Source organism: Lolium rigidum, chromosome 6, assembly GCF_022539505.1.
Source record: "Lolium rigidum isolate FL_2022 chromosome 6, APGP_CSIRO_Lrig_0.1, whole genome shotgun sequence".
NCBI classification, from domain to species: Eukaryota; Viridiplantae; Streptophyta; class Magnoliopsida; order Poales; family Poaceae; genus Lolium; species Lolium rigidum.
The window spans coordinates 69,218,670-69,236,579 of record NC_061513.1 but is presented as its reverse complement, the minus strand read 5'-3'; the positions used below and the strand labels follow the sequence as shown (position 1 = coordinate 69,236,579).

General features: G+C 46.6%; 1 long non-coding RNA gene across 2 annotated transcripts; it reads right to left on the bottom strand.

The window, feature by feature from the left end:
- Nucleotides 1-987: 987 nt before the first annotated feature.
- On the bottom strand, nucleotides 988-2,536 carry LOC124659090. 2 transcript variants are annotated; one of them, XR_006989443.1, is made up of 2 exons: nucleotides 2,384-2,536; nucleotides 988-1,353 (listed from the first exon to the last, which is right to left on the bottom strand). It is a non-coding gene; the product is annotated as an uncharacterized LOC124659090 (long non-coding RNA). The 2 variants fall into 2 exon arrangements; XR_006989442.1 differs by having other exon boundaries at nucleotides 988-1,320.
- Nucleotides 2,537-17,910: the final 15,374 nt, after the last annotated feature.

The following is a 17,910-nucleotide window of genomic DNA, read 5'->3' as shown; positions in this document are numbered from 1 at the left end:
CCCCGACGGTCGCCTGGCGCCCACGTAGACGGGCCTTTAGTCGCGGTTCGTAAGGAACCGCGACTAAAGGGGGGGGCCTTTAGTCGCGCTACTTTGGTCGCGGTTGCGCAACCGCGACTAATGGCAGTTGCGAACCGCGACCAAAGGCCCTTTTTCCATCAGTGCTGTCACAGATTCACAACAGAAAGCCGCGGCCATGGCCATGGGACTGGGGAGTGAGGAGTAGCACGGCGGACGAGCTAGAGCCAAGAGACCCATTGGTCCTGGGCCTCCGGGCTCCATCGGGGACATGCGCACATGTTCGTGTTCCACTGGTATATATGTCAACGCGACGGCCCCTTGATGACTGATGCCATCTTCTCACGTCGGCATATGTCTCTGTTGATTGCGTTCCAAGGAAGGGATTATTACGAGACACATGCAGCCAGCATCACCTCACCCATCACATTGGCATCCATCCAATCCATGGTCCTGGGAGAGAATCATGTTCGTTTGACGTGCGTACTTGCAAACGTTTGCAGATAGGACCGTGATTGTACGTGTGCTTGTTTTATGTGTCCGGATAATGCTGATAGACTTGCTCCGGACTTGTGGAAAAACCATCCTGCAAACTGATCTCCTCCGTAGTCGATCAAGCAGAGTGGTTACATATATACTAGATTTTTATGTGCGCCTTGGCGCACGATCCCGTAAAATTCGTGTATAAGTGAAAAAGTAATAATAATTTTCTCAGGTCTTACAAAACATATAAAAAAATTCAATCGGAGTAACAACCTTTTTTATACAACCTGGAAAAAAAGAGAAAATAGCAATTAACATTCATTTATTGTATTCATTCTCATCTCTATATGCTTCCCCAAGGAGGCACCTATATGTTTAAATAAACCTAAACCACTAACCGTGAACGTTACAAAGAAGACCACTCCAACATACAATATATTTAGTAATTGTTCAGGAGAACGAAGACATGTTTGACGGCAAAAAAGCTTCTCTCGCATGAACCCATCTTTCATAATTTCTAAAATGCTATATTAAGCATATCAATGTAAATCAGTGATTAGTCAGCGAGTAGATGAGCACCAGAGTTTTCTCACAACCCTTTTTCCTGTCAAGCTTGCAGTAGCTATAATCTTCGAGTATTTATAATCATTACGTGTATCCTATTTGCGTCCACCAAACTGTCCACAGGATTTCTACACACTGAACGACTCCCATAAGCAGGATAAGGACGGTGAATTGACGCGCAGAACATGATGATTGCCAATATTTTGCCTCCTCAGCCACGTGAGTCATGTACTTGTGGTTGGGCTTCAGCATCGCCTGAAGCATGCAAATTGTTAGAACCCCAACAACCTACATGATACGACAGTGAATCATACGAGATGACAAGCACATATATGAGAATGAAAATTCAATGTTGAAAGAGCAGTCTACAACAGCCCAAAAGCAGAGAGATTCTCCAACTATGAAACTACAAAGAATATATGAAGCAGGAGGTAAAATTATATAATCCAAGAAATTTGCATATTTATGACTCGTTATAGCAATTATATGACCCTAGAAATTAAATCTGAGGTTCTCGCTTTGCATGCTGAAACCATATGTGTGCACTACCTTTAGATACACACATATTTTAGACGATGGCAGCGACAGGGATTCTACCGTTTCCCACGCCAAGCTGATAGGCACGTACACACTTTAAATAGTTCGTTGTTAAATGCAGAGTAGAGCTCCAATCTGATGCGAGGATAAAGTGGCTGACTGAGCATGTATACAACCCTAGCGGTGTATATTTTTTCAGATAAACAATTATGTGAACTCATAGCAGTGGCATCTCTGCGTTTAAGTAAATGTCAACATAACCGAGAAATTCAGTACAGCAAAACTATCCATTTATGCAAATTGAAAATTCTTGAGCTTCAAAGTGCACGTTAAGAAGATGCACTCACGGCGTATCTCGGAAGCTACTTAGAAAACCATCACATATAGTGGACATGATGAACCCAAAAATGTATACACCGAATCCACTGTAAGCTCTTATCCATCATTCTCACCCACAACATAAATCTAACAAAGCCAATAACTTAGAATAGAAATACATTATGCACAAAACTTTTTAAGGTTATATACATATCCTTCCGTCGGTATTGTCGGATTGTAGAGAACAAAGTAATACGAGAAAACAGAAGATGGGTATGTTGTACTATACATTGAAAGAAAGAAAATTAAAATTTTACCATGTAGATACAAAATGGATTATTTAAACGGGGCAACATATATTTCTTATGAGAAAAAGGAAACAAAAAAAATTGCACGCAAAGTAATGCAGACACCAAAGTCTAATATCATGCCACTAAAGGAAAATAGTTTAAGAGGGTTTTACCTTAAAACTGTATGCAAGAAATCTTTAATATATGTGCCAAGAGTCGCTCAAGTTCCTCTCCCCACCTTTTGTCAACAAATAAGCAAGCAAGTACTCTTTAAAGAACTGAAAATACAAGGCTTGCTTGAGAAATCGTTTATTAATGAAGCGAAACAAAAAAAAATCTAGCAAAAGAGGACACTAATTATTTAGCAAATGAATGCAATACATACAAGCAGCGAAAATAGGAAATATATTTAAAGATGTACTTATAGATGGTTCCGAGATAACAACAGCTAAATATATTGAGGTCTCATTCAGGTTCACATTAGGCAACTACTGGAACAGATCTCTCTGCAAGATGAATCCCTAATATTTTTGGCATCATGTACAAAACAACAGAGAACTTCTTTATGAAATCACAAGAATTCCCAGTCTATAAAAAACGCATGGGAGCCTTGGATCTATGTGCATGTACCTAGGTCCATGCTTTTTTTTACAACCAATGACATCGTCTGTGAAATAGTCCTCTCAGCATAGACCTATATGTAAGACAATGAACTAATTCTAACAAATACATTGGCAGAACTATCATCATAAGATCAAGCATATCAAAGTCCAGCAGTTAACAACACTATCATTTTCAGACTACTACTATTTCCTCTTTGGAAGTATATATTATTTAATTTCGTTTGTGAATGCTTACTGATCCAAACCTTGTCCAAACTAAGAAACGTATGAAAACATAATTATAGGTAGCAATAAAAATCACAGAAATCAAGTTTGAAGTTTCTAAAATGCTAATAGGCAGGACAATGAATAAAGCACATCACACAAATAATAGGTAAGAGCAATATAATTCTTGGCTGAATAAATGTCATAGAGCAGAACTGGGATGCATTACAACAAAAATGAATTGCATAATCGAGTCACTTCTTGTTATTGATCAGAAATAAGAACAATTGCCAATAATCAGAGGGAAACATGAAATACTGCAACAATCCAAAAATCTGGACAGCTATGACCAATTCATGCTTTATCCTGTGAAATACAACAACTGGTGTGCTTTTATTGAACCATACAACTGCAGGCATATAAACCACTGCTATATATGTTTCTATTGATAGAACATAAATCTGCATGCATAAATAGAGGAGAGCAAACGTGAACATGTACCTTACTGCCTTGGTGGTGCTTGGATTCACACAATATGATAGGCTGAAACCCAAATGGCATGCTTCAACATAACAAACTGACAACCAATAAAAACCTGAAGACCTTGAGGAAATGATCGAGAGAAATCAAATATAACCGCCAAATATAGTTTCCTGGGAGCCAAAATATGATCACTATCCCCATATTCTGAAAAGAGGAAAGAAAAAAAATCAACATAGCTAAATTCAGACCTAAAGCAGAAGAATCTTTATAAAAACTTGCACCAATTCTATCCACTAATGCTTCAGAAGCAATAAGAGTACCTAGACATTTAGAGTAGCACTCGCTTCATCAGAGTAAGAGCATCTAGAAGATATCATCCAAACTGGTAAAAAAAATATCATCCAAACTGGTGATCTTATTTAGCATAAGCATTTACACAATAGCACTCATTTAAGTAGAAAAAACACATGAGTTTTTTTTCACTGAATATTGTTCCAGAGTAAAATGAAGGTAACCAGGCAACACATGTTCTCTGAATCATTGAAATCTGATATTGTCTATAAAGCTAAAGTCAGTTTTACATGTTAGCGGGGCAATTACCGAAGCAAAACCCACCACATAATATGGTAGTAGGATAAATAAAAATAACTGAAGCAAAATACACCACAAAAAATAACAGTGTTAGCGGGGCAATGACTGAATTAAAAACAATTGGGACTTGGGAGAGGTCATGAACGGGATATTAGCACAGTGTGATAAAGCACTCTGTTTATTATTCACAACAAATTATGAAAATAGGAGCTGACACTACATGTAAGAAAAACTGCTTCTCTAGACTAAAATTTTACATTACAATGCTTTTGTATATCCAGTTTTTACTTGTGGTAAAGCTAAATAAAATTGTGAAAACAATATACCCTCTGGTGTGGTGGGCTGGTGGCTCATGCTCGCCGTCTGTCGCAGTTCGGCGGCACCTCGTGCTCTTCCTAATGAGGGTCGAGGAGGAGGCAGCGGAGGCAGCCCACGAACCTCCTATTGAGCATTGGGAAGGAGCCACACAAGAAGTTTTGCACCGTCAAAAACTCTCAACCAAAAGCAAGAGAAAGAATCATAAGAAAGGAATATTGGACACCAAAGAACATATGGCAAATAAAAAATAAATCACCAGGAATGCAGACAACACCGATGCCGCGATGACGCCAGGACACAGACAGTGGGGTTGTGTTCCATTCAAATTCTTCAGAGCCTCTTATCACTGCACAGAGAAAGAAGAAAAAAACCCAAATCAGCTCAACCAATTCACCAAGTATGAACCTGCACTGTAGTGTATGGGTGGGCAAGAAACATAAACCACACAAAAAGTTAAATTGATAGGAAGTCTGAGAAATTACAATAGGGGCCTTTGACATACAAGAGATAGCTATATATCCCGCTATATGGTATCAAATAATGCCCTCAATATTTATAACATGCCAAATATCGTAAAAACTAAGATATGGCAGTGTTAAAAGAAACAAAGGTTGATGGTCTTATTCACATGTGCACCAAAACCCAAAAGTATGGTAAAGCTCGGTATTGATAGAAGATAAGGAATGAGAAAAAAATAACCAAGCCAGTAGGCACAATATTCATTCAGTCTATTACATGATCTTGTACCTATATCCAAAATACAAAACTTGTAAATCCAAAGATATAAGAGAAGAAAGTCAAATATATACCAAAAAATAACTTCTCGATTTAATGGAACCGATGCTTTCCTGTGCAAATGCCACCTCTTGTTGTTTCCACTGTCCTGTTTTAAGTCTAGAATTATAGAACTGCAGTAAATGGGATAGCTAGAGAGCAAATAGTATAGAAAGGAACAAAAAGGTCCAATGCTGAATGGTACCAGGATGCAGATTTTCATAAGAGAATCTTGCAATCACTGATACACAATGCGCGGAATCTACCTATTCCAAATTTTTATTATTTAGAGTTGCAGATTTATAAAAAACCAACAAACAAACAATAAAAATTCATCACAACTACTTCTCATTATTAATATTGTAGCTAAAAGACAACAATGGACATTGTCAATACACAAAAAGGATACTTATGTGGTCAGCTCACCTCAGCTCACCACGGTACAGCGGCCGCAAAGTAGGAGATCACATCTTTCATGGTGTGTCCAGCAATGCCGCAACGGCTTGTGCTCCTCCTCCTGTAACCCACATGATGTGAAACGGTCAAGCTAGTACAACATATGATATGTTTACTGACCTATACTGAAAAATGCACCTATGTAAGGAACATTGACTTTTAAATCTTAAGATTTGTCATCTGATGCATGTCTCAAACCTAACACAAATATATTGTATCAGGAATGATTTATCTGTATAGCAATAATAGTTTGCATAGACAAGCCATATAATCAACAGAGTATATTGTACATGCAAGGGACTCTTGTAGCTAAATTTCAGGAAATGAAGAGGCTACGTGAGGACACAATCTGTTCAAAATCAACACCTTCCTTGCAGTGTCCTTTCCTAACCAATCACACAATAATTTCACCAAATTTTCTCATGAGGATGAACGGATTCAGAAAGAGAGAGAGAGAGGAACCTAGGAATGCCTCCAGGTCGCGCGGCCCTGGCGACCTCGCCGTCGCGCCCGTGCCTTTGCCGGTCCTCTGTCCGTCCTCCACGGCAGCGGCCTGTCCTCCATGCGGGGTCCATCCTCCACAGCGGCACGGCTGGAGGCGGCAGCGGGCGACGAGGGCGGCGCGGGCCGGGGCGCGAGGCGGCGGCGGGCGGAGGGCGACGAGGGCGGCGCGAGGGGCCGGGGCGGGGCGGCGGCCGGAGGCGGCGGCGGGCGGCGGCGACGAGGGCGGGCGCGAGGGGCCGGGACGGGCGGGGGCGGCGGCTGGAGGCGGCGGCGGGCGGCGGGCGACGAGGGCGGGCGCGGGGCAGGGGCGTGGGCGGGGGCGCAATGCGAGGGAAGGGGTGTGGGCGGCGGCTAGGGTTTTCTTCACCCTGGGGGCTCACTTTTATACGAGCCGCGGTGAAATACCAAAAATACCCCTGCGGGGTGGAGATCCCCTGCCCGACGCTAATGCGCACCGACGGAGATCCCAGCCACGGTCGCTGACCTACGGGGCCGGCAAAGGTGGGGCCCACATGGCAGCCGGAGGCGGGTAACAGTTGGCCGTTGCATGGGGTTTGCTAGCAGAATTGAGCCAAAAATCAACGCCCCAGATTAGCCTGTCAGGAAGATCGGACGGCTGAGAAGCTCAAAACGCTGTGAGAGCCCCATGGGGGTGCAACAATTATACCTTTAGATACCGGAGATGCATGCATGGTCCACTCTCCACTGGATGCCTATACAGAAACCTTCATACATTTCTCCAGTACCCTGCGCATATATAAACCTCCATACTTTGTTAGATACCATCGCCAAGAGCTTTGCTGCTACTGCCTCCAAATACACTGAATCCATATACTCTTAACTCTAAATATTTTGTCTTGCTGTGGGGATCTTCGGATTGTCAAGGAGCTTTATCGGCAGTTCATCCTACTTCTTCATTTTCGGGACGGACGTGGTCTTTTCGACCCGTTCGGCGACTTCCCGTCTGCAAACCAACAACGTCAGGCCGACCCAGGGAGGAGTGGCAGCGACGGCGCGTCGTCGACACGGTCTAGAGGTTGAAGATGAAGTGCTTCTCAAGAATCTCGTTGTAATTTTCGTTTTTCTTAGGTTGTTTTATACTATTCGATGTTTATTTTAATGCCAGTGTCCTATTCGTAAGAAAAAAATCGCAGATTTAGGGGTGTACCTTGATGGAGTTGATTGACCACTGTTCACTGCTACTACTACAAGCAGAAGGAATCCTGAAGCTATACCTACACGAACGCCTTGGGAGAGGGAAAAAATTATACTCGGCCGCCGCTCGGTGAAGAGGAGCGAGGCATATGCTAGCTATTACTACTATAAGGGTTTTGCTAGGTGCCGATTAGAGGAATAAAATCAATTATAAATGATTGGTTAGGGATGCTCTAACTGGTCCATATGCGTACGTGCATCATGTCAATGCAATTCAAGATGCATTATCAAATCGGTTTTGCTATGTCTCAGTCAACTGAGATTTTTTTAAGTCTAAGTCACTTACAAAAATGTGCTTTGAGTTGCACTTTTCTATTGCACTTTTCTGACAGAAATGTGCAACTGAACCGAGTTGCACTTTTCTTGAACTGTAGTTGCACTTTTCTAAGTTGACTGAGACTTAAAAAAATCTCAGTCAACTGAGACATAGGCACACCCTTATCAAATACCACCACCAGGAGCTTTGCTGCTACCGATGTACGTGCATGTCTTTTCCTGAAAACCATATACTGTACGTACGTTGATCGAATTGATTGGTCACTAGATGCAGAAGGAACCCTGCATGCAGGTACACCTACGAACACAACACCACAGGCACGTATTGTTCTTCCATCCCCGAAGCCCCAACCTGTCGTGCCAACGCGAGAGTAACGGACAAACCAGGCAGCACCATCGTATCGTATCCCGGGCGGTCCGGTCGCTTTCTCGCGCACTGCACTCCGCATCTCCCGCGCATCCATGCATGCATGCAGGTGCGGCTCGTCGATCGTACGTGCACCGGTCGGTTTATTGTTCGCTCCAACTATCTAGCTAGCGACTAGCTAATCTGTCCACACGCACGTACAGAAACTGTCTAATCGAAATCAGTGCGCCTGCTGCTGTTCAGCCCTGGCCCTCGCCGCGACCTACGTTACTGCGCTGCCTGCCCATTTCTCGCCCTCCCAGCAATCAGTTTCAGCTGCCCATGTTATAGTGTTCATGCTGCTTCTGAATGTGCGAGTTAGTGGCTGATGAGTGTAGCGTAAGCAACTTCTGTCAGTACGGCTAATATGCCCCAGCGAAATCATTGGTGGTGTGACCCTCTCGCTAGACCTCGACTAAGGTGTCGGTCGGTTCCACCTCTCGGTTGTAAAACCTGAGGTGGTGTTTTTCTGCATGAAAAAGAAGGCTGCAGGCATCGGGGCGTCATGTTGATCTGACAGTTTATTGATACAGTATCAGCCAGTTGGATTACTGTCCCCCAATCAGCTATACTCCACTTTCTAAGTCATTTCTTGTTCACGGAAATCTCAGAAATAGGGAAAACGACATATTGGACAACACTCCTCCACTGTCCCACACACTTTGAAGTAAGACGGATTATTGGTTTTCAAACTTATTCCATGTAATATAAAGACTTGGGTGTGCACACGAGCGAACAGCAGTATACATCAATAATGCACCAACCATCTGTCGAATAAAAGAAGACTACACTGTACCTACCTACGCACACCAACTAGTAGTATATAATGTCATCATGAACAAGACAATAGCCCGTCGAAATGTCGAATGAGGAGCACCGATCACCAGTCCATGTATCTGTATATGTGTACTACGTTGCCGATAGATGAACTATACAGAGAGAGACTCAGCGGTGTCCACCATCCATCAATATCTAGCAGCTATATGCATGTGCAGTGTCCCCTCGTGTTGATTTTCAGCTACTATATCATTTGGCTGAACAACCTGCAAATCTCGCAACATTCGCTGACTTCTACATGGAAGCATGCAACACCGCTAGATGATTGGCTAATTATTAGTGCGTGCCTGCCTCCTTGGTGTTTGGTGCTATACAGCAGCCTGCCAAGAGATCCGTTATTATCAAAATCACAATGATTCAAAACATCTTTAGTAATTGAAAATTTTAACTCCTTAATACAAGGAGAGAAACATTGGAGAGGGAGACAACAGCACTAAGTACGTCATGAGAAAATCTAGTGGCAGGGAAAGAAATGGTAGAATTTATACAATTATTGCATGTGCTACCAAAAAATTCTATAAGAAATTACTTGGACATGTAGATCGTTTAAATCTTTCTCTTTCGACTCCTTTACCTTATACCTTGCCTAATGATAGAGCACAACAAGGCCTCATGCTCTGATGGGTTTCCAATAGAGTTTTACAAAAAGTGTTGTCATTTGATAAGCTCTGATATTGTAGATTTATTCGCAACTTTTCAAAATGCACATCCGATTTTGCATCTCCGTACAAACAATACATGAACACGTAATTACTATTAGCATTAACCTCTTTCCTAGCTAGATCTTCACAATTTGGTCAAAATGTGACCTCCACAGGTTTGTTGGGCACAAATTCATCACCCAAATCGTAATCATCGTCGTAGTACTAATTATTTTAGGTCGCCTTTTAATGATGTAACACTCTTACATGATCTACCACTATATGTGCTTGCGCCACTCTTCCATGATCTTCCATCCTTCGATAATATGCATGGCCATTGGATTATCCAATACCCTCACTTGGGTACGAACAACATCGGAGGATCATTGTCGCCCATTAAAAAAATGCCCACAATAGCTTCATCCATTTGTGGGGATACTTACCCAACTCGATTAGGTGGCTCTCTCTTGTCTTCCTTGAAAATAACTCTAGGAACCCCCTTCATCCTATTACCATTGTTCATTCACATAAAACCTTTCACATTCCAGTAGGACTCCAAAGAAGTAAATCCATGAACAAAAGGATCAACATACATTTCTTTTTTAATGATATATACTAAGCTAACCACCTAAAACACCGATGCAACACAACATATTGTGAGGGGTTATTGATGAACGGGTTCCTGCGATCAACAACAGGGTTGTTGCAGTACTTGTAGCAGCAAATATTATTCATATAAGTTCATCCTTGAAAAGCTTTGCAAATGACAATAAGCACAACACCACAACTGTGTTGTCAGGCGCAGCCACGTTCGCACCCAAACCGTTGTTTGAAAATAGCCTATACTATAAGTTACTAAGATGACAATAGTTTGAGAGTTTGAAGTAACTAAACGCAAAGTAAATAATAAAAGTAAACTAAAGCAAGAGAGTGTTGAGAGTGTGTTTGTGATATGGTTGAGGGGTTCTCAAGGAGTGTAGGTTCAACCACTAGTATTGGTACTACTTATGTTTAGGATGAACTATTTCTTTGGCTACGTTATGTATGGGGAGAGCTCGGTAATAAGATGTACTGGTACATCTCCTAATAACCACTGCAATGTTCTTCAACAAGCTACTTATTGATCCATCACAATTAAGAGTTTCCACATGGTTATCGACGCAAGCATAATGAGACCCTCCTTATCCCCCTTTTCCGATATGATAGTGTTGACTGCCAAAACCCACCGGCGGGCAGCGGCCTTGTCAACACCGTAGAGCCGGGAAGAGCCTAGAGCTGCGGCTGGCTGAGACCCCTCCGAGCGACGGCCCGCAATGCTCTTCTGGTCACACGCGGCGATGCGAAGTGCAAGGGCGTGCCACCGACCTATACTGGCCGGGGAAGGTGATGGGGATGCCTCGCTTAGTTTCCTGCAGGGCATACATGTGAACGTTAAATACGAGCCTCGATCGGCTCTCAGGTTATCCTGTGAATCGGCTCAAAGAGCCGATCCACCCATGATTCGTACGGGGTGCACGAATACTTGGTGGTCCTGCTTGATCAAGATAGAGCTAATGAGATCTACGACGATTTAGGGTTTTCACCGCATAATCGGATCATCCTACTCCAGAGTTGGGCCTCGCGGCCACGCACGGTGCTCGTAAGCCGATCCTAAACAAGGCCTAAAAACCAACATGAAGTTGATCCTCGGAACATCCTGTTTAGGACTTGCGAACGCCACCCTACGTGCCACCTGGATCCTCCCCCCTTTGTAAGGCCTAACTATTGCAGATATTAAACTAATCCTTGTAGAACAAGGAGCAATCGTAACGGATCAGATCTACTAAATAATGATCAAGCGGGGCCGCCCCCACACCTGAAATAGGCGTGAGGGCGGCTAGATATGCAAGGGTTGCACTACGTAAGCATGCTTAAACGAAGAACAATGCTAACCCTAACACATCTAACGATAACTACGTTGCTCGCCATCAAAAGCGCTTCAGTACGAGCAACGCATGAACAACATGGGGCTTGTGCTGCCTAGATCGCAAGATGCGATCTAGGCAGCATGTCGCTTACCTGATAGAAACCCTCGAGATGAAGGAGTTGGCGATGCGCCGAGATTGGTTTGTTTTTGGGGTTGAACGTGAGTTGTTCTTTATTCCATAAACCCTAGGTACATATTTATAGTCCAGGGGACTTTCTAATGTGGGCGTGCACTAAACCGTGCACGAGTAAGATTCTACTTTCTAAACTAAAATGCGATCTAATATTTTACAGATACAAGGGCAATTAAACCCAACTTGGTATAACAGGCCGATTCACGTAATCCTCCACGTATACTTCCTTTAAGCCCATCTTGATTGCGGCCCACCTCTGACTCGGTTAAATTCTGGTGATAACACATGCCCCCCTGGTTTTGGAATTGGTAATTCCAAAATCATTCTGCTTTCCTTCGTCGGGTCATGTCGTGGCAGAACCGTCGCAGTACCCCTCATGATGATGCCTTGCCTTCTCAACTTCTCCGCGTGACCTGGCAGTTCTCTTTTTTTTTTTTTTTTTTAGGCACCACTTCCTCGGAAACTGCTGTGGCATTGAATTTCCACTATATCCTCCTTCGATTTAACCGCCCTGAACAATTCCCCTCTGTATCTCCTTCGCATCGGTACTCCAAAAGCCCTCCCAGCCACCATGTCTTCTTCCTCCTCTCGCCCCATCGGATCTTGCCAGCCAATCCTCCACGTCCCGTGAGCCGACGCCGGAGTACAACGCGGCGGCGGTCCACGCGGCCAACACCCGCCGAGCCATTGCGGCCGGGGAGGAGTCGAACCACGACTTCTCCATCCGGTCCGAGGACGACCAATCCTTGACGGACGGGGAGAGCGACCTCCGCCTCCTCGCCGTTGGGGAAACGGAGGAGGAGAGTGACGACGACGAGCTTCCCTGCGACTTCACCTCTTCCGGGGAGGAGGAGGAGCAGGAAGAGGAGAAGGAGGACGACGACGAGAGCTCCTCCGACGAGCCGCCGGCCAAGAGGTTCTGCCCTTGGCCGGGCAATCTTAGCGACTTCGACAGCGACGAGGACGACGCCGACGAAGAAGATGAAGACAACGAGGGCCCGGTCGGCGGCCACTTGGAGCGACGACGAGCCCGCCGGGAGCGGCGCCGATAGCGGCGACGACGGCGACGACGAGGGTAGTGATGGCCCATAGATAGGACCTCTAGAATAGGGCCGGTAGTAGCGAGATGGGGCAATGAATCCCCTAGTATTTCCCTTTTGAGAGCAATTAGCTCTTTATGTAAGAAATCTCATCTTAATCAATGAAGAACTTTTCCCCAATTTTGATTTTGCTGATTCCTTCTGAGTTTAATTGAGCCGATCCTCTCTCCTACTGACCTTGCCGATTCGTCCCTTTTGCCAATTCGTAATGAGCCGATCGCATCGCATCGGTCCTTTGAAATTCACCCTTTTCTTCTTCGAGTGATGATTTTCTAAATCTGGTGGAAAATGCAGGATCTTCGAGGAAAACCTTCGAACTTTTCCAACCAAACCCAATAATCCTTTTCAGTACCCATCATTGTGAAGAAGGTTGCAATGAAGGATCAGCCGATGGTATCCCCATCGGTTCTTTAACAGAGTATCCACTAGGCCTGCTGCCCCCCGAGCCTCACTCGAGCCTGCTGCCCCCCGAGCCTCACTCGAGGCGAGAATGTCAGAGAGAATGCGCCACAGCCGATCCTCTTCCTTCCTCCAACAGCCGATAATCTTCCGTTTCAGCTGAACTAGCCCCAAAGATTGGAAATCCTTGACAGAAAGGTTCGGGAACCCGGATCGGCTCGAAGCAGCTGGAGAAGTTTTCATTGTTTTACTCCCTCGAGGCAACAGAAGGCACCACCGTTGGTTTAGATAAACACTGCATAATTCCACTAAAGTCGATGGCTACGCATCGGCTGCTGGCTGCGCATCGGCTGCCTCTCAATTCTAAAGTCGATGCCTGCTGCATCGGCTGTGCTCGAAAATTTTCGAATTTTCATATATATTTTTTTTTGTTTTTTTTTTACGGCCGACCCGTGCATCGGCCCCCATATTCCAATACCCATCACCAGAAGACGAGATGCTTCCGTTGCATATCCTCGTATTTCATATACCTGGGTGCCCCCCCGAGCCGATTCTGTCAAGAGAATTGATGGTATCGGCTCTGTTGGATAACATGTTGAACCCGAGCAGAATGGTGGGTGAGGATAATTTTGGCCGATTGTTGGAATCGGCCTCCACGTTGCTTGCTCGTTGAAGGTTTTGTAAGTTCCCTTCATAATTTTTTGGGGCCGATCACAAGGATCGGCCTCGCTCGGTTTCTCATTGGTTTAGTCTTGCTATTCGGTTAGGCTGGATAAAACCAACCCAACCTCTGACTTGATGCGCTTGCTGTCGTCCACCTCGAGTGCACCGTAGAGTCGTGGAGCACTAAGCTCTGTCGGCAAGACGAGTACCATGTTTGTGCCAGCCGATGTCTCATCATCGGCTTTCCTCTGTTTGGGCGCCACTCCATTTTTCGTGGACGACCCTCTTCATCCAGGGTTCGTTGAACCTTTGCAGCCAGATCAGGTCGCGCCTTCCTTAGCGTATGCAGGTATAACCTTTCGGCTTCCTCCAGGCCGCGCAATCGCTGAACCCTGCGCTTTTGGGAACGGCTGAGTCCGTCAGGGCACCACCTTGGGCGGTGGTACCTGTATTCTTCTACTTCTCCCTCGTCTTCTGAATCCTCAAGATCTGCCCAACGAGGTGACTCAACGCGTTTGCTTTGTGGCGGGAGAGGCCCTAGGCGCTCGAACACAGACACGTTGGCTGCCTCCTTCTTCTTCTTGTTGCATTCTGGGCAATTGCCGATTGTGGGCAATCGGCTCATTCCTGAATCCCAGCAGTGTCTGAAGAAGGGGCAGTCCCAGTGTCTGGCGTTGTCATCTTGCTCCCTTGATGTTTCCGTGGCACAGCGCTCGTGCTCCTCCTCATCGCGATCCTGCCGACGATATCTTCTGGCTCCTCTCGCCAGACGATCTCCTCTATCATCATAATTGGACCGTCGGCGTTGGTCATACTGACTCACATATTTGTTGAGGAGGTGATCAGAGAGGGGTCGCTGATATCTTATATTCTTCACCTCTCCCTCTGTGACATAGCGCTTGCCATCATGACGGAGCCGATCGCGTGGAGCGGCCTCCTCTGTATCCTTGCTATGAGAGCAGCTGCCCTCATCTCCATCTTTGCCAGAGTGGTTCCCGGGTCCTACCATGTTGATGCTTGAGCGAGGGACCTGGTCGGCAACCCTCGGGGTAGGTGACTTCCACCATGTTAACGGCGGGGAAGGGTTGGGTGTCGACCTTCATGGCGTACTTGGTTGAAAATTAGCCGCCCCTTCTCTATCGCCGCTTGGATGTGCTTGACGCCACACCCGGCGGTCGTTGGTGGCATGGGAAAGCGAGTTGTGGAATTTGCAGTACGGCTTTCCGTTTAGCTCCTTCGCCGTGGGGAACTTGAGACCTTCGGGAATCGTCAAGCTGTTTCTCCTTGAGCAGGAGGTCGAAGATTTGCTCGGTCTTGGTCACGTCGAAATCAAATCCCCAGGCGGCCCTGGTGGCTTTACCCATTTGCGGGACACGGGGTTCCTCCCCGAGTCCACTCAGCCACTTGCTATTTCTTGGTCTCCCGTGAGCACTTCATCTTCCTCCGTATCGACCATGACTACTGCACGCTTGAACTTGTCTTGGTGCAGGTCCGGGTGGCGCTGTTCATATGCTTGATAATTTCCGAACCATGTGCGCCGGCGAGGATAATCTGCTTGGGAGGCCATGTCCTTGAGCTGCGTTGCAAGGCCGGCTACTGCCAACTCGACTGCTTCCTTTTCGGTTATACGAACCGAATAACATCGGTTCCTAAGATTCTGAAGCGCTCGGATGTACTCTGTCACCGTTTCCCCGCGCTTCGACGTAGTTGGGCTAGATCGGCAATGCCGGACTCGGAAGCTTCGAATGGTATTGCATATGGAACTGTTCTTCCAATTGCTTCCAAGGCTGGATGGAGTTTGCTGGCAAAGAGGTGTACCATCCAAAAGCCGATCCCGTGAGGGACTGTGAAAAGAGCCTCACGCGTAGCTGATCCGACACTGAAGCCGGTCCTAGTTGAGCCAAATATCGGCTGACGTGCTCGATGGAGCTGGAGCCATCCGATCCACTGAATTTGGAAAAGTCAGGGAGCCGATATTTAGGTGGCAGCGGGATCATCTCGTAATCGTCGGGTACGGCTTGGAATAGCCGACTGCCCTTCTTTTCGGCATCATGCCGAACTGGTCTCTCGGTATGGTGCGATCTGATCCGCTGTGCTGGCCGTAGGAGTTGCACTCTGAAGATTCGCCGGGGTGGCGTACTTAGCCAGCCATGTTTGCTTTTCCAGCTCTGAGCCAACTGCAGGAGTTGGGCTCGGGAGTTTCGTCGGTGTGGCGTACTTAGTTAGCCACGTCGCGCTACTCAAGCTGCGTCGGCGACGTTCCTCCTGTCTTCGCCGGAGTCCCCGATGTCGTGGCCTGGTTTGTGAGTGCCCAGTCACCACAATCTGGCACATACGTGCACGCGTATCCTTGAGGGATCTCCTTGGGCGCCTCCATTAGGAACTGGTAGTCACTAGGGTCACCACCGATCTTGTAGACGAGGAATGCCGGTGTAGTCGGCACTTCAGCAGGTGCTGCCAACGCATATGGCAGCGGTGGACGGGACTGGAGTGGCAACTCTCCTTGATGAGTCCCGAGAGCTGGTCCTGACGGCGAGTGCCGGTGGCTCATGATCTCCTGGATTACGCGCGAGCGACACGCTCCAACACGTTGACCAAGTTTTCGAGTGGCGATGTAGCGAGTGAGCCACCAAGTAGTTGATCTCTGCCGCGGTCCCCGGTGCGTTCCTCCGACGGGCGCGAGAGGTCTATCCCATCGAGAGCACCTTGCGGTGAGAATCCCTTCCATCCGATGCCATGGGAACGGGTTCTGCGAAAAGAGCCGATGAGGTCGGCTTCGAGGGTGGCCTTGATCTCGTTGTATTGCTTCTTGAGCTCGTCGGGCAGCTCCTCGTAGGTGACTCGGCGTGCCGTCCGCCATCTCCGATGTAGATGGCGATGTGGTTGATGTAGACGATTGTCCCACCGGGCGTGCCAAAATGTGTTGACTGCCAAAACCCACCGGCGGGCAGCGGCCTTGTCAACACCGTAGAGCCGGGAAGAGCCTAGAGCTGCGGCTGGCTGAGACCCCTCCGAGCGACGGCCCGCAATGCTCTTCTGGTCACACGCGGCGATGCGAAGTGCAGGGCGTGCCACCTGACCTATACCGGCCAGGAAGGTGATGGGGATGCCTCGCTTAGTTTCTGCCGCGGGCATACATGTGAACGTTAAATACGAGCCTCGATCGGCTCTCAGGTTATCTCGTGAATCGGCTCAAAGAGCCGATCCACCCATGATTCGTACGGGGTGCACGAATACTTGGTGGTCCTGCTTGATCAAGATAGAGCTAATGAGATCTACGACGATTTAGGGTTTTCACCGCATAATCGGATCATCCTACTCCCAGGTTGGGCCTCGCGGCCACGCACGGTGCTCGTAAGCCGATCCTAAACAAGGCCTAAAAACCAACATGAAGTTGATCCTCGGAACATCCTGTTTAGGACTTGCGAACGCCACCCTACGTGCCATTGGATCCTCCCCCCCTTTGTAAGGCCTAACTATTGCAGATATTAAACTAATCCTTGTAGAACAAGGAGCAATCGTAACGGATCAGATCTACTAAATAATGATCAAGCGGGGTGCCGCCCCCACACCTGAAATAGGCGTGAGGGCGGCTAGATATGCAAGGGTTGCACTACGTAAGCATGCTTAAACGAAGAACAATGCTAACCCTAACACATCTAACGATAACTACGTTGCTCGCCATCAAAAGCGCTTCAGTACGAGCAACGCATGAACAACATGGGGCTTGTGCTGCCTAGATCGCAAGATGCGATCTAGGCAGCATGTCACTTACCGATAGAAACCCTCGAGACGAAGGAGTTGGCGATGCGCCGAGATTGGTTTGTTTTTGGGGTTGAACGTGAGTTGTTCTTTATTCCATAAACCCTAGGTACATATTTATAGTCCGGGGGACTTTCTAATGTGGGCGTGCACTAAACCGTGCACGAGTAAGATTCTACTTTCTAAACTAAAATGCGATCTAATATTTTACGAGATACAAGGGCAATTAAACCCAACTTGGTATAACAGGCCGATTCACGTAATCCTCCACGTATACTTCCTTTAAGCCCATCTTGATTGCGGCCCACCTCTGACTCGGTTAAATTCTGGTGATAACAGATAGTGCGCC